This window comes from Phalangium opilio, unplaced genomic scaffold, assembly GCF_054372755.1.
Source record: "Phalangium opilio isolate 3A_F unplaced genomic scaffold, DU_Popi_V2 ptg000024l_1, whole genome shotgun sequence".
NCBI lineage: Eukaryota > Metazoa > Arthropoda > Arachnida > Opiliones > Phalangiidae > Phalangium > Phalangium opilio.
Window position 1 is genome coordinate 11845188 of NW_028324155.1, and position 18714 is coordinate 11863901.

An 18714-nucleotide genomic window follows, 5' to 3' on the forward strand; every position below is an offset into this window, starting at 1 on the left:
TTGCTTTTTTCATATCTGGTGGAATTTGAAAGAGGAAACAAAAGTGAAAAAGCCAACGGCACGCAGTATTCCCAAGTACTGTATGCGCTCGACGCTGCTTAACTTCGGTGATCGGACGTGAACTTGTGTTTTCAGCGTGATATGGCCGTTGCCGAGAGTGCTAGTTAATAATTCGAATTTAAATTAAGTGAGACAAATTAACCTTCATCATTTTAAAACAATAACAAAAAGAAAACGTGTTTGCTTTTTTCATATCTATTAAAATTTAAAAGAGGAAAAAAAAGTGAAAAAGCCAACGGCACGCAGTGTTCCTAAGTGGTCTCCCTCCCAAGTAGTGACTGCGCTCGACGCTGCTTAACTTCGGTTATCGGACGAGAACCGGAGTATTCAGCGTGATATGGCCGTTGCCGAGAGTGCTAGTTAATAATTTGAATTTAATTAACTTTCATCTTTATAAAACCATAACAAAAAAGAAGATATGTTTGCTTTTTTCATATCTGGTGGAATTTAAAAGAGGAAACAAAAGTGAAAAAGCAAACGGCACGCAGTATTCCCAAGTACTGTATGCTCTCGACGCTGCTTAACTTCGGTGATCGGACGTGAACCAGTGTTTTCAGCGTGATATGGCCGTTGCCGAAAGTGCTAGTTAATAATTCGAATTTAAATTAAGTGAGACAAATTAACCTTCATCATTTTAAAACAATAACAAAAAGAAAACATGTTTGCTTTTTTCATATCTATTAAAATTTAAAAGAGGAAAAAAAAGTGAAAAAGCCAACGGCACGCAGTGTTCCTAAGTGGTCTCCCTCCCAAGTAGTGACTGCGCTCGACGCTGCTTAACTTCGGTTATCGGACGAGAACCGGAGTATTCAGCGTGATATGGCCGTTGCCGAGAGTGCTAGTTAACAATTTGAATTTAATTAACTTTCATCTTTATAAAACAATAACAAAAAAGAAGATATGTTTGCTTTTTTCATATCTGGTGGAATTTAAAAGAGGAAACAAAAGTGAAAAAGCAAACGGCACGCAGTATTCCCAAGTACTGTATGCGCTCGACGCTGCTTAACTTCGGTGATCGGACGTGAACCAGTGTTTTCAGCGTGATATGGCCGTTGCCGAAAGTGCTAGTTAATAATTCGAATTTAAATTAAGTGAGACAAATTAACCTTCATCATTTTAAAACAATAACAAAAAGAAAACGTGTTTGCTTTTTTCATATCTATTAAAATTTAAAAGAGGAAACAAAAGTGAAAAAGCAAACGGCACGCAGTATTCCCAAGTACTGTATGCGCTCGACGCTGCTTAACTTCGGTGATCGGACGTGAACCGGTGTTTTCAGCGTGATATGGCCGTTGCCGAGAGTGCTAGTTAATAATTCGAATTTAAATTAAGTGAGACAAATTAACCTTCATCATTTTAAAACAATAACAAAAAGAAAACCTGTTTGCTTTTTACATATCTATTAAAATTTAATAGAGGAAAAAAAGTGAAAAGGCCAACGGCACGCAGTGTTCCTAAGTGGTCTCCCTCCCAAGTAATGACTGCGCTCGACGCTGCTTAACTTCGGTTATCGGACGAGAACCGGTGTATTCAGCGTGATATGGCCGTTGCCGAGAATGCTAGTTAATAATTTGAATTTAATTAACTTTCATCTTTATAAAACAATAACAAAAAGAAGATATGTTTGCTTTTTTCATATCTGGTGGAATTTGAAAGAGGAAACAAAAGTGAAAAAGCCAACGGCACGCAGTATTCCCAAGTACTGTATGCGCTCGACGCTGCTTAACTTCGGTGATCGGACGTGAACTTGTGTTTTCAGCGTGATATGGCCGTTGCCGAGAGTGCTAGTTAATAATTCGAATTTAAATTAAGTGAGACAAATTAACCTTCATCATTTTAAAACAATAACAAAAAGAAAACGTGTTTGCTTTTTTCATATCTATTAAAATTTAAAAGAGGAAAAAAAAGTGAAAAAGCCAACGGCACGCAGTGTTCCTAAGTGGTCTCCCTCCCAAGTAGTGACTGCGCTCGACGCTGCTTAACTTCGGTTATCGGACGAGAACCGGAGTATTCAGCGTGATATGGCCGTTGCCGAGAGTGCTAGTTAATAATTTGAATTTAATTAACTTTCATCTTTATAAAACAATAACAAAAAAGAAGATATGTTTGCTTTTTTCATATCTGGTGGAATTTAAAAGAGGAAACAAAAGTGAAAAAGCAAACGGCACGCAGTATTCCCAAGTACTGTATGCGCTCGACGCTGCTTAACTTCGGTGATCGGACGTGAACCAGTGTTTTCAGGGTGATATGGCCGTTGCCGAAAGTTCTAGTTAATAATTCGAATTTAAATTAAGTGAGACAAATTAACCTTCATCATTTTAAAACAATAACAAAAAGAAAACATGTTTGCTTTTTTCATATCTATTAAAATTTAAAAGAGGAAAAAAAAGTGAAAAAGCCAACGGCACGCAGTGTTCCTAAGTGGTCTCCCTCCCAAGTAGTGACTGCGCTCGACGCTGCTTAACTTCGGTTATCGGACGAGAACCGGAGTATTCAGCGTGATATGGCCGTTGCCGAGAGTGCTAGTTAACAATTTGAATTTAATTAACTTTCATCTTTATAAAACAATAACAAAAAAGAAGATATGTTTGCTTTTTTCATATCTGGTGGAATTTAAAAGAGGAAACAAAAGTGAAAAAGCAAACGGCACGCAGTATTCCCAAGTACTGTATGCGCTCGACGCTGCTTAACTTCGGTGATCGGACGTGAACCAGTGTTTTCAGCGTGATATGGCCGTTGCCGAAAGTGCTAGTTAATAATTCGAATTTAAATTAAGTGAGACAAATTAACCTTCATCATTTTAAAACAATAACAAAAAGAAAACATGTTTGCTTTTTTCATATGTATTAAAATTTAAAAGAGGAAAAAAAAGTGAAAAAGCCAACGGCACGCAGTGTTCCTAAGTGGTCTCCCTCCCAAGTTGTGACTGTGCTCGACGCTGCTTAACTTCGGTTATCGGACGAGAACCGGTGTATGCAGCGTGATATGGCCGTTGCCGAGAGTGCTAGTTAATAATTTGAATTTAATTAACTTTCATCTTTATAAAACAATAACAAAGAGAAGATATGTTTGCTTTTTTCATATCTGGTGGAATTTAAAAGAGGAAACAAAAGTGAAAAAGAAACGGCACGCAGTATTCCCAAGTACTGTATGCGCTCGACGCTGCTTTACTTCGGTGATCGGAAGTGAACCGGTGTTTTCAGCGTGATATGGCCGTTGCCGAGAGTGCTAGTTAATAATTCGAATTTAAATTAAGTGAGACAAATTAACCTTCATCATTTTAAAACAATAACAAAAAGAAAACGTGTTTGCTTTTTTCATATCTATTAAAATTTAAAAGAGGAAAAAAAGTGAAAAAGCCAACGGCACGCAGTGTTCTTAAGTGGTCTCGCTCCCAAGTAGTGACTGCGCTCGACGCTGCTTAACTTCGGTTATCGGACGAGAACCGGAGTATTCAGCGTGATAAGGCCGTTGCCGAGAGTGCTAGTTAATAATTTGAATTTAATTAACTTTCATCTTTATGAAACAATAACAAAAAGGAAGATATGTTTGCTTTTTTCATATCTGGTGGAATTTAAAAGAGGAAACAAAAGTGAAAAAGCAAACGGCACGCAGTATTCCCAAGTACTGTATGCGCTCGACGCTGCTTAACTTCGGTGATCGGACGTGAACCGGTGTTTTCAGCGTGATATGGCCGTTGCCGAGAGTGCTAGTTAATAATTCGAATTTAAATTAAGTGAGACAAATTAACCTTCATCATTTTAAAACAATAACAAAAAGAAAACGTGTTTGCTTTTTTCATATCTATTAAAATTTAAAAGAGGAAAAAAAAGTGAAAAAGCCAACGGCACGCAGTGTTCCTAAGTGGTCTCCCTCCCAAGTAGTGACTGCGCTCGACGCTGCTTAACTTCGGTTATCGGACGAGAACCGGTGTATTCAGCGTGCTATGGCCCTTGCCGAGAGTGCTAGTTAATAATTTAAATTTAATTAACTTTCATCTTTATAAAACAATAACAAAAAAGAAGATATGTTTGATATTTCATATCTGGCGGAATTTAAAAGAGGAAACAAAAGTGAAAAAGAAAACGGCACGCAGTATTCCCAAGTACTGTATGCGCTCGACGCTGCTTAACTTCGGTGATCGGACGTGAACCGGTGTTTTCAGCGTGATATGGCCGTTGCCGAGAGTGCTAGTTAATAATTCGAATTTAAATTAAGTGAAACAAATTAACCTTCATCATTTTAAAACAATAACAAAAAGAAAACGTGTTTGCTTTTTTCATATCTATTAAAATTTAAAAGAGGAAAAAAAAGTGAAAAAGCCAACGGCACGCAGTGTTCTTAAGTGGTCTCGCTCCCAAGTAGTGACTGCGCCCGACGCTGCTTAACTTCGGTTATCGGACGAGAACCGGAGTATTCAGCGTGATATGGCCGTTGCCGAGAGTGCTAGTTAATAATTTGAATTTAATTAACTTTCATCTTTATGAAACAATAACAAAAAAGAAGATATGTTGGCTTTTTTCATATCTGGTGGAATTTAAAAGAGGAAACAAAAGTGAAAAAGTAAACGGCACGCAGTATTCCCAAGTACTGTATGCGCTCGACGCTGCTTAACTTCGGTGATCGGACGTGAACCGGTGTTTTCAGCGTGATGTGGCCGTTGCCGAGAGTGCTAGTTAATAATTCGAATTTAAATTAAGTGAGACAAATTAACCTTCATCATTTTAAAATAATAACAAAAAGAAAACGTGTTTGCTTTTTTCATATCTATTAAAATTTAAAAGAGGAAAAAAAAGTGAAAAAGCCAACGGCACGCAGTGTTCCTAAGTGGTCTCCCTCCCAAGTACTGACTGCGCTCGACGCTGCTTAACTTCGGTGATCGGACGTGAACCGGTGTTTTTAGCGTGATATGGCCGTTGCCGAGAGTGCTAGTTAATAATTTGAATTAAATTAACTTTCATCTTTATGAAACAATAACAAAAAAGAAGATATGTTGGCTTTTTTCATATCTGGTGGAATTTAAAAGAGGAAACAAAAGTGAAAAAGCAAACGGCACGCAGTATTCCCAAGTACTGTATGCGCTCGACGCTGCTTAACTTCGGTGATCGGACGAGAACCGGTGTATTCAGCGTGCTATGGCCCTTGCCGAGAGTGCTAGTTAATAATTTAAATTTAATTAACTTTCATCTTTATAAAACAATAACAAAAAAGAAGATATGTTTGATATTTCATATCTGGCGAAATTTAAAAGAGGAAAAAAAGTGAAAAAGCCAACGGCACGCAGTGTTCCTAAGTGGTCTCCCTCCCAAGTAGTGACTGCGCTCGACGCTGCTTAACTTCGGTTATCGGACGAGAACCGGTGTTTTCAGCGTGATATGGCCGTTGCCGAGAGTGCTAGTTAATAATTCGAATTTAAATTAAGTGAGACAAATTAACCTTCATCAGTTTAAAACAATAACAAAAAGAAAACATGTTTGCTTTTTTCATATCTATTAAAATTTAAAAGAGGAAAAAAAAGTGAAAAAGCAAACGGCACGCAGTATTCCCAAGTACTGTATGCGCTCGACGCTGCTTAACTTCGGTGATCGGACGTGAACCGGTGTTTTTAGCGTGATATGGCCGTTGCCGAGAGTGCTAGTTAATAATTCGAATTTAAATTAAGTGAGACAAATTAACCTTCATAACTTTAAAACAATAACAAAAAGAAAACATGTTTGCTTTCTTCATATCTATTAAAATTTAAAAGAAGAAAAAGAAGTGAAAAAGCCAACGGCACGCAGTGTTCCTAAGTGGTCTCCCTCCCAAGTAGTGACTGCGCTCGACGCTGCTTAACTTCGGTGATCGGACGTGAACCGGTGTTTTCAGCGTGATATGGCCGTTGCCGAGAGTGCTAGTTAATAATTCGAATTTAAATTAAGTGAGACAAATTAACCTTCATCATTTTAAAACAATAACAAAAAGAAAACGTGTTTGCTTTTTTCATATCTATTAAAATTTAAAAGAGGAAAAAAAAGTGAAAAAGCCAACGGCACGCAGTGTTCCTAAGTGGTCTCCCTCCCAAGTAGTGACTGCGCTCGACGCTGCTTAACTTTGGTTATCGGACGAGAACCGGTGTATTCAGCGTGCTATGGCCCTTGCCGAGAGTGCTAGTTAATAATTTAAATTTAATTAACTTTCATCTTTATAAAACAATAACAAAAAAGAAGATATGTTTGATATTTCATATCTGGCGGAATTTAAAAGAGGAAACAAAAGTGAAAAAGCAAACGGCACGCAGTATTCCCAAGTACTGTATGCGCTCGACGCTGCTTAACTTCGGTGATCGGACGTGAACCGGTGTTTTCAGCGTGATATGGCCGTTGCCGAGAGTGCTAGTTAATAATTCGAATTTAAATTAAGTGAGACAAATTAACCTTCATCCTTTTAAAACAATAACAAAAAGAAAACGTGTTTGCTTTTTTCATATCTATTAAAATTTAAAAGAGGAAAAAAAGTGAAAAAGCCAACGGCACGCAGTGTTCCTAAGTGGTCTCCCTCCCAAGTAGTGACTGCGCTCGACGCTGCTTAACTTCGGTTATCGGACGAGAACCGGTGTTTTCAGCGTGATATGGCCGTTGCCGAGAGTGCTAGTTAATAATTCGAATTTAAATTAAGTGAGACAAATTAACCTTCATCATTTTAAAACAATAACAAAAAGAAAACATGTTTGCTTTTTTCATATCTATTAAAATTTAAAAGAGGAAAAAAAAGTGAAAAAGCAAACGGCACGCAGTATTCCCAAGTACTGTATGCGCTCGACGCTGCTTAACTTCGGTGATCGGACGTGAACCGGTGTTTTTAGCGTGATATGGCCGTTGCCGAGAGTGCTAGTTAATAATTCGAATTTAAATTAAGTGAGACAAATTAACCTTCATAACTTTAAAACAATAACAAAAAGAAAACATGTTTGCTTTCTTCATATCTATTAAAATTTAAAAGAAGAAAAAGAAGTGAAAAAGCCAACGGCACGCAGTGTTCCTAAGTGGTCTCCCTCCCAAGTAGTGACTGCGCTCGACGCTGCTTAACTTCGGTGATCGGACGTGAACCGGTGTTTTCAGCGTGATATGGCCGTTGCCGAGAGTGCTAGTTAATAATTCGAATTTAAATTAAGTGAGACAAATTAACCTTCATCATTTTAAAACAATAACAAAAAGAAAACGTGTTTGCTTTTTTCATATCTATTAAAATTTAAAAGAGGAAAAAAAAGTGAAAAAGCCAACGGCACGCAGTGTTCCTAAGTGGTCTCCCTCCCAAGTAGTGACTGCGCTCGACGCTGCTTAACTTTGGTTATCGGACGAAAACCGGTGTATTCAGCGTGCTATGGCCCTTGCCGAGAGTGCTAGTTAATAATTTAAATTTAATTAACTTTCATCTTTATAAAACAATAACAAAAAAGAAGATATGTTTGATATTTCATATCTGGCGGAATTTAAAAGAGGAAACAAAAGTGAAAAAGCAAACGGCACGCAGTATTCCCAAGTACTGTATGCGCTCGACGCTGCTTAACTTCGGTGATCGGACGTGAACCGGTGTTTTCAGCGTGATATGGCCGTTGCCGAGAGTGCTAGTTAATAATTCGAATTTAAATTAAGTGAGACAAATTAACCTTCATCCTTTTAAAACAATAACAAAAAGAAAACGTGTTTGCTTTTTTCATATCTATTAAAATTTAAAAGAGGAAAAAAAGTGAAAAAGCCAACGGCACGCAGTGTTCCTAAGTGGTCTCCCTCCCAAGTAGTGACTGCGCTCGACGCTGCTTAACTTCGGTTATCGGACGAGAACCGGTGTTTTCAGCGTGATATGGCCGTTGCCGAGAGTGCTAGTTAATAATTCGAATTTAAATTAAGTGAGACAAATTAACCTTCATCATTTTAAAACAATAACAAAAAGAAAACATGTTTGCTTTTTTCATATCTATTAAAATTTAAAAGAGGAAAAAAAAGTGAAAAAGCCAACGGCACGCAGTGTTCCTAAGTGGTCTCCCTCCCAAGTTATGACTGTGCTCGACGCTGCTTAACTTCGGTTATCGGACGAGAACCGGTGTATTCAGCGTGATATGGCCGTTGCCGAGAGTGCTAGTTAATAATTAGAATTTAATTAACTTTCATCTTTATAAAACAATAACAAAGAGAAGATATGTTTGCTTTTTTCATATCTGGTGGAATTTAAAAGAGGAAACAAAAGTGAAAAAGAAACGGCACGCAGTATTCCCAAGTACTGTATGCGCTCGACGCTGCTTTACTTCGGTGATCGGAAGTGAACCGGTGTTTTCAGCGTGATATGGCCGTTGCCGAGAGTGCTAGTTAATAATTCGAATTTAAATTAAGTGAGACAAATTAACCTTCATCATTTTAAAACAATAACAAAAAGAAAACGTGTTTGCTTTTTTCATATCTATTAAAATTTAAAAGAGGAAAAAAAAGTGAAAAAGCCAACGGCACGCAGTGTTCTTAAGTGGTCTCGCTCCCAAGTAGTGACTGCGCTCGACGCTGCTTAACTTCGGTTATCGGACGAGAACCGGAGTATTCAGCGTGATATGGCCGTTGCCGAGAGTGCTAGTTAATAATATGAATTTAATTAACTTTCATCTTTATGAAACAATAACAAAAAGGAAGATATGTTTGCTTTTTTCATATCTGGTGGAATTTAAAAGAGGAAACAAAAGTGAAAAAGCAAACGGCACGCAGTATTCCCAAGTACTGTATGCGCTCGACGCTGCTTAACTTCGGTGATCGGACGTGAACCGGTGTTTTCAGCGTGATATGGCCGTTGCCGATAGTGCTAGTTAATAATTTGAATTTAATTAACTTTCATCTTTATAAAACAATATAAAAAAGAAGATATGTTTGCTTTTTTCATATCTGGTGGAATTTAAAAGAGGAAATAAAAGTGAAAAAGCCAACGGCACGCAGAGTTACAATAACTCTGACATTAATACTGCTTATGATTTCTTCGAAGAAAAAATCAGTGCCGAATATAACATGAGTTTTGCATACAAGACAATAAAATTAGGAAAAGACTCGTGGATAACAGACGATATAAAAGAAATTTTGAGGAATAAACATAAAGCACAAAAAAGGTTTAGAAGATCGCCCTCACATATGAACAAAGATCAATACCTACATCTTAGAAACCGAGCAAACAATATTATTAGAAATAGCCGTAATGAGTTTTTCAGGAGTAAGTTATATGGTTCAAAAACGAATAAAGAAAAATAGCAAATTGTAAATCAACTATTGGGAAAAGGTCAAATGACCCCAGTTCAAATTACATTACACCCTAATAATTTAAATGAATATTTTACTAGCAACGAATCTAAACCAGTTAATGTTAGATCATTAAACTTTCTCGAACTAAACCCCAACACAATGGCTCTGTACGAAACCGACGAAGCAGAACTTGTAACCATAATTAACTCTCTCCAAAATAACTCGTCGCCTGGCTTTGACGGCATAAAAGCTAAACCGCTGAAAATAGTGTTAGAAAGCATAATAACCCCTCTTAAATACCTAATTAACTTATCCTTCAATCTAGGTATCTATCCAGAAAATCTAAAAAAAAACCATAATAGTTCCAATTTTTAAAAAAGACGACCCAAAAACGCCGTCAAATTATCGCCCTATTTCACTTCTATCTATTATAGCAAAAATATTTGATAAAGCCTTTCACGTGCGACTCAACTCCTTCGTGGAGAAATTTAACATATTATCGGAATTTCAATTTGGCTTCCGTAGTGGAAATGGTACAATGGAAGCATTAGGGGGAGCATACAAGTATATACTAGAAGCACTTGATCAAAGTGAAATCTGTGTGGGCGTTTTTCTGGATCTGCGAAAAGCTTTCGATAGTGTAGATCACGAACATCAACTAAACAAACTATACAAACAAGGGATCAGAGGAACTGCAAGTGCGTGGCTAAAAAGCTACCTAGAAAATAGACAATGCTACACTAGAGTGGGAAGGGATTTATCTGCGCCAAGTCAATTAATGTCTGGAGTTCTGCAGGGCTCTATAATATCTCCACTCAAATTTAATCTATTTATAAATGACCTCATAAAACAGGCACCGTCTGGTCACATGTTCATGTACGCAGATGACGCGCTCCTTTTATATAAATCCAGAAACCCAATAAATGCAATAGATCAATCAAACCACTACCTAGATAAGATATTTAAGTGGATCACAGATAATGGGCTTCTCCTTAATATAAAAAAGACGGAATGCATAATATTCCATAATAGGGGTACAGATGTCAGTAGGGTACTAAATGGTATCGAACTTAACAAGGAAAAAATTAAAATAGTAGATAAATACAAATATCTAGGCCTATACTTTGATAAACACCTGACCTGGGACAGTCATGTTAATATAACCAGCTCAAAATTAGCCCGAGTGAATGGATTACTTTACCATTGTAGAAAAATGGTACCCAGAAATATTCTAATTGAAATATACCACGCATTATTTAATTCGGTGCTCTCCTATGGAATACAATTCGCTTTGGTCCCATTGAACCGAATTCCCATTCGACAGAAGGGGGTTTTTTTTGGGGTCCCATTCGATCGAACGTAGCCAAAGGTGCGATTTTATTATAGTCCCATTGGACCAAAATTCTATTGAACTGGAAGAAGACATACTGTGTGGTTTTGCATTAAATATATTTTTAATTTCAAAACTTATTATTGTTAAAATAAATGTGAGTTGAAAATGTATTACTGCACTCCTCACCTCACCTACCCTAGCCTAACCTAACCTAACCTAACCTAACCTAACCAAACGTAACCTAACCTAACCTAACCTAACCCAACCCAACCTTGTTTGGAGGTAAAAAGATTATTTATATGAGTATTAAAACAATTTATTAGCAATAATAGAAATATTTTGGAAAAGATGTCAGATAATTAATTGGAGAATATTTTGGAAAAGGTGGCAGCTAATTAATAGGAGAATATTTTGGAAAAGGTGGCAGCTAATTAATAGGAGAATATTTTGGAAAAGGTGGCAGCTAATTAATAGGAAAATCTTTTGGAAAAGGTGGCAGATAATTAATAGGAGAATATTTTAGAAAAGGTGGTAGCTAATTAAAAGGAGAATATTTTGGAAAATGTGGCAGCTAATTAGTAGGAGAATATTTTGGAAAAGGTTGCAGTTAATTAATAGGAGAATGTTTTGGAAAAGGTGGTAGCTAATTAATAGGAGAATATTTTGAAAAAGGTGGGAGCTATTTAATAGGAAAATCTTTTGGAAAAGGTGGCAGCTAATTAATAAGAGAATGTTTTGGAAAAGGTGGTAGCTATTTAATGGGAGAATATTTTGCAAAAGGTGGTAGCTAATTAAAAGGAGCATATTTTGGAAAAGGTGTCAACGTTTTATTGGAACCAAACCTAAGCTAACCTAAGCTAACCTAACCTAACCTAACCTAACGTAAGCTAACCTAACCTAACCTAACCTAAGCTAAGCTAAGCTAACCTAACCTAACCTAACCTAACCTAACCTAACCTAACCTAACCTAACCTAACCTAACCTAAGCTAACCTAAGCTAAGCTAACCTAACCTAACCTAACCTAAGCTAACCTAACCTAACCTAGCCTAACCTAAGCTAACCTAACCTAACCTAACCTAACCCACCCGAAACCAAAATATTAAAATTTTAATTTAAAATTTAAAGACATTGATGGAACTACCATTAAGACTGCACTTCATTTTAAGCACAATTTGTTTATTAATTCTATATATCTCTTGCCTTGAAAGGAATGAAAGTGAGCGTTTTAATTAGCATCACGAAACATTTACTTTTAATATTATTAACATACCTTTCGGAGATTCGAACCAACAACCTATCGCTTCGCAGTCCAACTTCGTATCCACTACACCACCGAATCGCTGACGTCTGCAGTGTTTCAAGTTATATTCATGTATTTTTTAGGGGCATATTCGGACGATTGGGATTTCGGTCCATCGGGAATATAGCCATTGGGCGGGAAATCTAAAATCATTGCGGGATATTCGGTCGAATGGGATTTCGGTCCATTGGGAATTCGGTTGAAAGGAACGATACCATACAATTCTGGGGCAACACAACAAAAGCTAATAAAAATAGGATACATATCCTAAAAAAATGGGCAATTAGATCAATATATAATTTATCATTTAGAGACCATTCCCAAGAGTACTTTACTAGGGCAAAAATTTTAAACATACAAGAGAGTATACAGTATAATATCTTATGTTTCATATACACAAACATTAGGCGGGAAAATAGCCTACTAAAAATGAAGCAGAAAAATAGACATACTAGATCACTAGAGCTATTAGATTTACCTAAATGTAACACTTCAAAAAAATTCACGTCTATATTTTATACGGGAATAAAATAATTTACACAATATCACCTGAAATTCAAGCAAAACCGACTTTAACTAGATTTAAAAAGACTATAAAATCACTAATACTAGAAAAAAATAATAAAACCTTTACATTTATATTTAATTTGTTTTTATAAAGCCACCTTTGGTATAACCAATTGTTAAATTTTTTATATTATACCATGCCACTGTTCAATTTTAAGTAGTATTCATTAATTCTTTTTTCATGAATCTTTAACACTAATTATTATAATACACCATTGTTAAATCTATTTTTTATTTGATTAAATTAAATTGTTGTATTAAATAAAGCAGATAGGCACGGGGCTTACAAGTCACAATGTGACTTAGCCCCGTAGCAAACTGTATATGTAATGAAAAGTAAAAAATAAACATTTTTTGAATTTGAATTTGAATTTGAGTTTCCAAGTACTGACTACGCTCGACGCTGCTTAACTTCGGTGATCGGACGAGAACCGGTGTTTTCAGCGTGATATGGCCGTTGCCGAGAGTGCTAGATGATAATTCGAATTTAAATTAAGTGAGACAAATTAACCTTCATCTGTTTAAAACAATAACAAAAAGAAAATAAGCTTGCTTTTTTCATATCTGGTGGAATTTAAAAGAGGAAATAATAGTGAAAAAGCCAACGGCACGCAGAGTTTCCAAGTACTGACTGCGCTCGACGCTGCTTAACTTCGGTGATCGGACGAGAACCGGCGTTTTCAGCGTGATATGGCCGTTGCCGAGAGTGCTAGATAATAATTCGAATTTAAATTAAGTGAGACAAATTAACCTTCATCTTTTTAAAACAATAACAAAAAGAAAATATGTTTGCTTTTTTCATATCTATTGGAATTTAAAAGAGGAAAAAAAAGTGAAAAAGCCAACGGCACGCAGTGTTCCTAAGTGGTCTCCCTCCCAAGTACTGACTGCGCTCGACGCTGCTTAACTTCGGTGATCGGACGTGAACCGGTGTTTTCAGAGTGATATGGCCGTTGCCGAGAGTGCTATTTAATAATTTGAATTTAATTAATCTTCATCTTTATAAAACAATAACAAAAAGAAGATATGTTTGCTTTTTTCATATCTGGTGGAATTTAAAAGAGGAAACAAAAGTGAAAAAGCCAACGGCACGCAGAGTTTCCAAGTACTGACTGCGCTCGACGCTGCTTAACTTCGGAGATCGGTCGAGAACCGGTGTTTTCAGCGTGATATAGCCGTTGCCGAGAGTTCTAGATAATAATTTGAATTTAATTAACTTTCATCTTTATAAAACAATATAAAAAAGAAGATATGTTTGCTTTTTTCATATCTGGTGGAATTTAAAAGAGGAAATAAAAGTGAAAAAGCCAACGGCACGAAGTGTTCCTAAGCGGTCTCCCTCCCAAGTACTGACTGCGCTCGACGCTGCTTAACTTCGGTGATCGGACGTGAACCGGTGTTTTCAGAGTGATATGGCCGTTGCCGAGAGTGCTATTTAATAATTTGAATTTAATTAATCTTCATCTTTATAAAACAATAACAAAAAGAAGATATGTTTGCTTTTTTCATATCTGGTGGAATTTAAAAGAGGAAACAAAAGTGAAAAAGCCAACGGCACGCAGAGTTTCCAGGTACTGACTGCGCTCGACGCTGCTTAACTTCGGTGATCGGACGAGAACCGGTGTTTTCAGCGTGATATGGCCGTTGCCGAGAGTGCTATATAATAATTCGAATTTAAATTAAGTGAGACAAATTAACCTTCATCTTTTTAAAACAATAACAAAAAGAAAATATGTTTGCTTTTTTCATATCTATTGGAATTTAAAAGAGGAAAAAAAAGTGAAAAAGCCAACGGCACGCAGTGTTCCTAAGTGGTCTCCCTCCCAAGTACTGACTGCGCTCGACGCTGCTTAACTTTGGTGATCGGACGTGAACCGGTGTTTTCAGCGTGATATGGCCGTAGCCGAGAGTGCTAGTTAATAATTCGAATTTAAATTAAGTGAGACAAATTAACCTTCATTTTTTTAAAACAATAACAAAAAGAAAATATGTTTGCTTTTTTCATATCTATTGGAATTTAAAAGAGGAAAAAAAATTAAAGGCCAACGGCACGCAGTGTTCCTAAGTGGTCTCCCTCCCAAGTACTGACTGCGCTCGACGCTGCTTAACTTCGGTGATCGGACGAGAACCGGTGTATTCAGCGTGATATGGCCGTTGCCGAGAGTGCTAGTTAATAATATGAATTTAATTAACTTTCATCTCTATAAAACAATATCAAAAAGAAGATATGTTTGCTTTTTTCATATCTAGTGGAATTTAAAAGAGGAAATAAAAGTGAAAAAGCCAACGGCACGCTGTGTTCCCAAGTACTGACTGCGCTCGACGCTGCTTAACTTCGGTAATCGGACGAGAACCGGTGATTTCAGCGTGATATGGCCGTTGCCGAGAGTGCTAGTTAATAATTTGAATTTAATTAACTTTCATATTTATAAAACAATAACAAAATTACATATGTTTGGTTTTTTCATATCTGGTGGAATTTAGAAGAGGAAACAAAAAGGAAAAAGCCAACGGCTCGCAGTGCTCCCAACTGCGCTAGACGCTGCTTAACTTCGGTGATCGGACGAGAACCGGTGTTTTCAGCGTGATATGGCCGTAGCCGAGAGTGCTAGTTAATAATTCGAATTTAAATTAAGTGAGACAAATTAACCTTCATCTTTTTAAAACAATAACAAAAAGAAAATATGTTTGCTTTTTTCATATCTATTGGAATTTAAAAGAGGAAAAAAATGTGAAAAAGCCAACGGCACGCAGTGTTCCTAAGTGGTCTCCCTCCCAAGTACTGACTGCGCTCGACGCTGCTTAACTTCGGTGATCGGACGTGAACCGGTGTTTTCAGCGTGATATGGCCGTTGCCGAGAGTGGTATTTAATAATTTGAAGTTAATTAACCTTCATCTTTATAAAACAATAACAAAAAGAAGATATGTTTGGTTTTTTCATATCTAGTGGAATTTAAAAGAGGAAACAAAAGTGAAAAAGCCAACGGCACGCAGAGTTTCCAAGTACTGACTGCGCTCGACGCTGCTTAACTTCGGTGATCGGACGAGAACCGGTGTATTCAGCGTGATATGGCCGTTGCCGAGAGTGCTAGTTAATAATTTGAATTTAATTAACTTTCATCTCTATAAAACAATATCAAAAAGAAGATATGTTTGCTTTTTTCATATCTAGTGGAATTTCAAAGAGGAAAAAAAAGTGAAAAAGCCAACGGCACGCTGTGTTCCCAAGTACTGACTGCGCTCGACGCTGCTTAACTTCGGTAATCGGACGAGAACCGGTGTTTTCAGCGTGATATGGCCGTTGCCGAGAGTGCTAGTTAATAATTTGAATTTAATTAATTTTCATATTTATAAAACAATAACAAAAAGTACATATGTTTGGTTTTTTCATATCTGGTGGAATTTAGAAGAGGAAACAAAAAGGAAAAAGCCAACGGCTCGCAGTGCTCCCAACTGCGCTAGACGCTGCTTAACTTCGGTGATCGGACGAGAACCGGTGTTTTCAGCGTGATTTGGCCGTAGCCGAGAGTGCTAGTTAATAATTCGAATTTAAATTAAGTGAGACAAATTAACCTTCATCTTTTTAAAACAATAACAAAAAGAAAATATGTTTGCTTTTTTCATATCTATTGGAATTTAAAAGAGGAAAAAAATGTGAAAAAGCCAACGGCACGCAGTGTTCCTAAGTGGTCTCCCTCCCAAGTACTGACTGCGCTCGACGCTGCTTAACTTCGGTGATCGGATGTGAACCGGTGTTTTCAGCGTGATATGGCCGTTGCCGAGAGTGCTATTTAATAATTTGAATTTAATTAACCTTCATCTTTATAAAACAATAACAAAAAGAAGATATGTTTGGTTTTTTCATATCTGGTGGAATTTAAAAGAGGAAACAAAAGTGAAAAAGCCAACGGCACGCAGAGTTTCCAAGTACTGACTGCGCTCGACGCTGCTTAACTTCGGTGATCGGACGAGAACCGGTGTTTTCAGCGTGATATGGCCGTTGCCGAGAGTGCTAGATAATAATTCGAATTTAAATTAAGTGAGACAAATTAACCTTCATCTTTATAAAACAATAACAAAAAGAAGATATGTTTGGTTTTTTCATATCTGGTGGAATTTAAAAGAGGAAACAAAAGTGAAAAAGCCAACGGCACGCAGAGTTTCCAAGTACTGACTGCGCTCGACGCTGCTTAACTTCGGTGATCGGACGAGAACCGGTGTTTTCAGCGTGATATGGCCGTTGCCGAGAGTGCTATTTAATAATTTGAATTTAATTAACCTTCATCTTTATAAAACAATAACAAAAAGAAGATTAGTTTGGTTTTTTCATATCTGGTGGAGGAAACAAAAGTGAAAAAGCCAACGGCACGCAGAGTTTCCAAGTACTGACTGCGCTCGACGCTGCTTAACTTCGGTGATTGGACGAGAACCGGTGTTTTCAGCGTGATATGGCCGTTGCCGAGAGTGCTAGATAATAATTCGAATTTAAATTAAGTGAGACAAATTAACCTTCAACTTTTTAAAACAATAACAAAAAGAAAATAAGTTTGCTTTTTTCATATCTGGTGGAATTTAAAAGAGGAAACAAAAGTGATAAAGCCAATGGCACGCAGAGTTTCCAAGTACTGACTGCGCTCGACGCTGCTTAACTTCGGTGATCGGACGAGAACCGGTGTTTTCAGCGTGATATGGCCGTTGCCGAGAGTGCTAGATAATAATTCGAATTTAAATTAAGTGAGACAAATTAACCTTCATCTTTTTAAAACAATAACAAAAAGAAAATATGTTTGCTTTTTTCATATCTATTGGAATTTAAAAGAGGAAAAAATGTGAAAACGCCAACGGCACGCAGTGTTTCTAAGTGGTCTCCCTCCCAAGTACTGACTGCGCTCGACGCTGCTTAACTTCGGTGATCGGACGTGAACCGGTGTTTTCAGCGTGATATGGCCGTTGCCGAGAGTGCTATTTAATAATTTGAATTTAATTAACCATCATCTTTATAAAACAATAACAAAAATAAGATATGTTTGCTTTTTTCATATCTGGTGGAATTTAAAAGAGGAAACAAAAGTGAAAAAGCCAACGGCACGCAGAGTTTCCAGGTACTGACTGCGCTCGACGCTGCTTAACTTCGGTGATCGGACGAGAACCGGTGTTTTCAGCGTGATATGGCCGTTGCCGAGAGTGCTAGACAATAATTCGAATTTAAATTAAGTGAGACAAATTAACCTTCATCTTTTAAAACAATAACTAAAAGAAAATAAGTTTGCTTTTTTCATATCTATTGGAATATAAAAGAGGAAAAAAAATTGAAAAAGCCAACGGCACGCAGTGTTCCTATGTGGTCTCCCTCCCGAGTACTGACTGCGCTCGACGCTGCTTAACTTCGGTGATCGGACGAGAACCGGTGTTTTCAGTGTGATATGGCCTCTGCCGAGAGTGCTATTTAATAATTTGAATTTAATTAACCTTCATATTTATAAAACAATAACAAAAAGAAAATATGTTTGCTTTTTTCAAATCTATTGGAATTTAAAGAGGAAAAAAATTAAAGGCCAACGGCACGCAGTGTTCCTAAGTGGTCTCCCTCCCAAGTACTGACTGCGCTCGACGCTGGTTAACTTCGGTGATCGGACGAGAACCGGTGTATTTAGCGTGATATGGCCGTTGCCGAGAGTGCTATTTAATAATTTGAATTTAATTAACCTTCATCTTTATAAAACAATAACAAAAAGAAGATTAGTTTGGTTTTTTCGTATCTGGTGGAATTTAAAAGAGGAAACAAAAGTGAAAAAGCCAACGGCACGCAGAGTTTCCAAGTACTGACTGCGCTCGACGCTGCTTAACTTCGGTGATCGGACGAGAACCGGTGTTTTCAGCGTGATATGGCCGTTGCCGAGAGTGCTATTTAATAATTTGAATTTAATTAACCTTCATCTTTATAAAACAATAACAAAAAGAAGATTAGTTTGGTTTTTTCATATCTGGTGGAATTTAAAAGAGGAAACAAAAAGGAAAAAGCCAACGGCACGCAGAGTTTCCAAGTACTGACTGCGCTCGACGCTGCTTAACTTCGGTGATCGGACGAGAACCGTTGTATTCAGCGTGATATGGCCGTTGCCGAGAGTGCTAGTTAATAATTTGAATTTAATTAACTTTCATCTCTATAAAACAATATCAAAAAGAAGATATGTTTGCTTTTTT

General features: G+C 37.1%; 6 non-coding genes and 39 pseudogenes across 6 annotated transcripts; all 45 read right to left on the reverse strand.

Annotated features, from left to right (window-relative positions):
• Nucleotides 1–290: 290 nt before the first annotated feature.
• LOC149694333 (5S ribosomal RNA) lies at nucleotides 291–409 on the reverse strand (annotated as a pseudogene).
• A 363-nt stretch (nucleotides 410–772) lies between these two features.
• Nucleotides 773–891, reverse strand: LOC149694334 (5S ribosomal RNA; annotated as a pseudogene).
• A 363-nt stretch (nucleotides 892–1254) lies between these two features.
• Nucleotides 1255–1357, reverse strand: LOC149694335 (5S ribosomal RNA; annotated as a pseudogene).
• A 136-nt stretch (nucleotides 1358–1493) lies between these two features.
• Nucleotides 1494–1612, reverse strand: LOC149694336 (5S ribosomal RNA; annotated as a pseudogene).
• A 362-nt stretch (nucleotides 1613–1974) lies between these two features.
• On the reverse strand, nucleotides 1975–2093 carry LOC149694337 (5S ribosomal RNA; annotated as a pseudogene).
• A 363-nt stretch (nucleotides 2094–2456) lies between these two features.
• On the reverse strand, nucleotides 2457–2575 carry LOC149694338 (5S ribosomal RNA; annotated as a pseudogene).
• Nucleotides 2576–2938: 363 nt separating this feature from the next.
• LOC149694339 (5S ribosomal RNA) lies at nucleotides 2939–3057 on the reverse strand (annotated as a pseudogene).
• Nucleotides 3058–3417: 360 nt separating this feature from the next.
• Nucleotides 3418–3536, reverse strand: LOC149694340 (5S ribosomal RNA; annotated as a pseudogene).
• Nucleotides 3537–3659: 123 nt separating this feature from the next.
• LOC149694341 (5S ribosomal RNA) lies at nucleotides 3660–3762 on the reverse strand (annotated as a pseudogene).
• Nucleotides 3763–3899: 137 nt separating this feature from the next.
• LOC149694342 (5S ribosomal RNA) lies at nucleotides 3900–4018 on the reverse strand (annotated as a pseudogene).
• A 122-nt stretch (nucleotides 4019–4140) lies between these two features.
• Nucleotides 4141–4243, reverse strand: LOC149694343 (5S ribosomal RNA; annotated as a pseudogene).
• Nucleotides 4244–4380: 137 nt separating this feature from the next.
• Nucleotides 4381–4499, reverse strand: LOC149694344 (5S ribosomal RNA; annotated as a pseudogene).
• A 363-nt stretch (nucleotides 4500–4862) lies between these two features.
• Nucleotides 4863–4981, reverse strand: LOC149694345 (5S ribosomal RNA). The gene has a single exon (XR_016383383.1). It is a non-coding gene; the product is annotated as a 5S ribosomal RNA (ribosomal RNA).
• A 347-nt stretch (nucleotides 4982–5328) lies between these two features.
• On the reverse strand, nucleotides 5329–5447 carry LOC149694346 (5S ribosomal RNA; annotated as a pseudogene).
• Nucleotides 5448–5824: 377 nt separating this feature from the next.
• Nucleotides 5825–5943, reverse strand: LOC149694347 (5S ribosomal RNA; annotated as a pseudogene).
• Nucleotides 5944–6080: 137 nt separating this feature from the next.
• Nucleotides 6081–6199, reverse strand: LOC149694348 (5S ribosomal RNA; annotated as a pseudogene).
• A 122-nt stretch (nucleotides 6200–6321) lies between these two features.
• On the reverse strand, nucleotides 6322–6424 carry LOC149694349 (5S ribosomal RNA; annotated as a pseudogene).
• Nucleotides 6425–6560: 136 nt separating this feature from the next.
• On the reverse strand, nucleotides 6561–6679 carry LOC149694350 (5S ribosomal RNA; annotated as a pseudogene).
• A 377-nt stretch (nucleotides 6680–7056) lies between these two features.
• LOC149694351 (5S ribosomal RNA) lies at nucleotides 7057–7175 on the reverse strand (annotated as a pseudogene).
• Nucleotides 7176–7312: 137 nt separating this feature from the next.
• Nucleotides 7313–7431, reverse strand: LOC149694352 (5S ribosomal RNA; annotated as a pseudogene).
• Nucleotides 7432–7553: 122 nt separating this feature from the next.
• LOC149694353 (5S ribosomal RNA) lies at nucleotides 7554–7656 on the reverse strand (annotated as a pseudogene).
• A 136-nt stretch (nucleotides 7657–7792) lies between these two features.
• LOC149694354 (5S ribosomal RNA) lies at nucleotides 7793–7911 on the reverse strand (annotated as a pseudogene).
• Nucleotides 7912–8048: 137 nt separating this feature from the next.
• Nucleotides 8049–8167, reverse strand: LOC149694355 (5S ribosomal RNA; annotated as a pseudogene).
• Nucleotides 8168–8528: 361 nt separating this feature from the next.
• LOC149694356 (5S ribosomal RNA) lies at nucleotides 8529–8647 on the reverse strand (annotated as a pseudogene).
• A 123-nt stretch (nucleotides 8648–8770) lies between these two features.
• On the reverse strand, nucleotides 8771–8873 carry LOC149694357 (5S ribosomal RNA; annotated as a pseudogene).
• A 4235-nt stretch (nucleotides 8874–13108) lies between these two features.
• Nucleotides 13109–13211, reverse strand: LOC149694358 (5S ribosomal RNA; annotated as a pseudogene).
• Nucleotides 13212–13348: 137 nt separating this feature from the next.
• LOC149694359 (5S ribosomal RNA) lies at nucleotides 13349–13467 on the reverse strand. Its single transcript, XR_016383342.1, has one exon. It is a non-coding gene; the product is annotated as a 5S ribosomal RNA (ribosomal RNA).
• Nucleotides 13468–13814: 347 nt separating this feature from the next.
• LOC149694360 (5S ribosomal RNA) lies at nucleotides 13815–13933 on the reverse strand. The gene has a single exon (XR_016383341.1). It is a non-coding gene; the product is annotated as a 5S ribosomal RNA (ribosomal RNA).
• A 122-nt stretch (nucleotides 13934–14055) lies between these two features.
• LOC149694361 (5S ribosomal RNA) lies at nucleotides 14056–14158 on the reverse strand (annotated as a pseudogene).
• A 137-nt stretch (nucleotides 14159–14295) lies between these two features.
• LOC149694362 (5S ribosomal RNA) lies at nucleotides 14296–14414 on the reverse strand (annotated as a pseudogene).
• A 135-nt stretch (nucleotides 14415–14549) lies between these two features.
• LOC149694363 (5S ribosomal RNA) lies at nucleotides 14550–14668 on the reverse strand. Its single transcript, XR_016383078.1, has one exon. It is a non-coding gene; the product is annotated as a 5S ribosomal RNA (ribosomal RNA).
• Nucleotides 14669–15247: 579 nt separating this feature from the next.
• Nucleotides 15248–15366, reverse strand: LOC149694364 (5S ribosomal RNA). The gene has a single exon (XR_016383107.1). It is a non-coding gene; the product is annotated as a 5S ribosomal RNA (ribosomal RNA).
• Nucleotides 15367–15488: 122 nt separating this feature from the next.
• LOC149694365 (5S ribosomal RNA) lies at nucleotides 15489–15591 on the reverse strand (annotated as a pseudogene).
• A 122-nt stretch (nucleotides 15592–15713) lies between these two features.
• On the reverse strand, nucleotides 15714–15816 carry LOC149694366 (5S ribosomal RNA; annotated as a pseudogene).
• A 355-nt stretch (nucleotides 15817–16171) lies between these two features.
• On the reverse strand, nucleotides 16172–16290 carry LOC149694367 (5S ribosomal RNA). Its single transcript, XR_016383070.1, has one exon. It is a non-coding gene; the product is annotated as a 5S ribosomal RNA (ribosomal RNA).
• A 122-nt stretch (nucleotides 16291–16412) lies between these two features.
• Nucleotides 16413–16515, reverse strand: LOC149694368 (5S ribosomal RNA; annotated as a pseudogene).
• A 137-nt stretch (nucleotides 16516–16652) lies between these two features.
• Nucleotides 16653–16755, reverse strand: LOC149694369 (5S ribosomal RNA; annotated as a pseudogene).
• A 112-nt stretch (nucleotides 16756–16867) lies between these two features.
• On the reverse strand, nucleotides 16868–16970 carry LOC149694370 (5S ribosomal RNA; annotated as a pseudogene).
• A 137-nt stretch (nucleotides 16971–17107) lies between these two features.
• On the reverse strand, nucleotides 17108–17210 carry LOC149694371 (5S ribosomal RNA; annotated as a pseudogene).
• A 136-nt stretch (nucleotides 17211–17346) lies between these two features.
• LOC149694372 (5S ribosomal RNA) lies at nucleotides 17347–17465 on the reverse strand (annotated as a pseudogene).
• Nucleotides 17466–17587: 122 nt separating this feature from the next.
• On the reverse strand, nucleotides 17588–17690 carry LOC149694373 (5S ribosomal RNA; annotated as a pseudogene).
• A 136-nt stretch (nucleotides 17691–17826) lies between these two features.
• Nucleotides 17827–17945, reverse strand: LOC149694374 (5S ribosomal RNA; annotated as a pseudogene).
• Nucleotides 17946–18063: 118 nt separating this feature from the next.
• Nucleotides 18064–18182, reverse strand: LOC149694375 (5S ribosomal RNA; annotated as a pseudogene).
• A 122-nt stretch (nucleotides 18183–18304) lies between these two features.
• On the reverse strand, nucleotides 18305–18407 carry LOC149694376 (5S ribosomal RNA; annotated as a pseudogene).
• A 122-nt stretch (nucleotides 18408–18529) lies between these two features.
• On the reverse strand, nucleotides 18530–18632 carry LOC149694377 (5S ribosomal RNA; annotated as a pseudogene).
• Nucleotides 18633–18714: the final 82 nt, after the last annotated feature.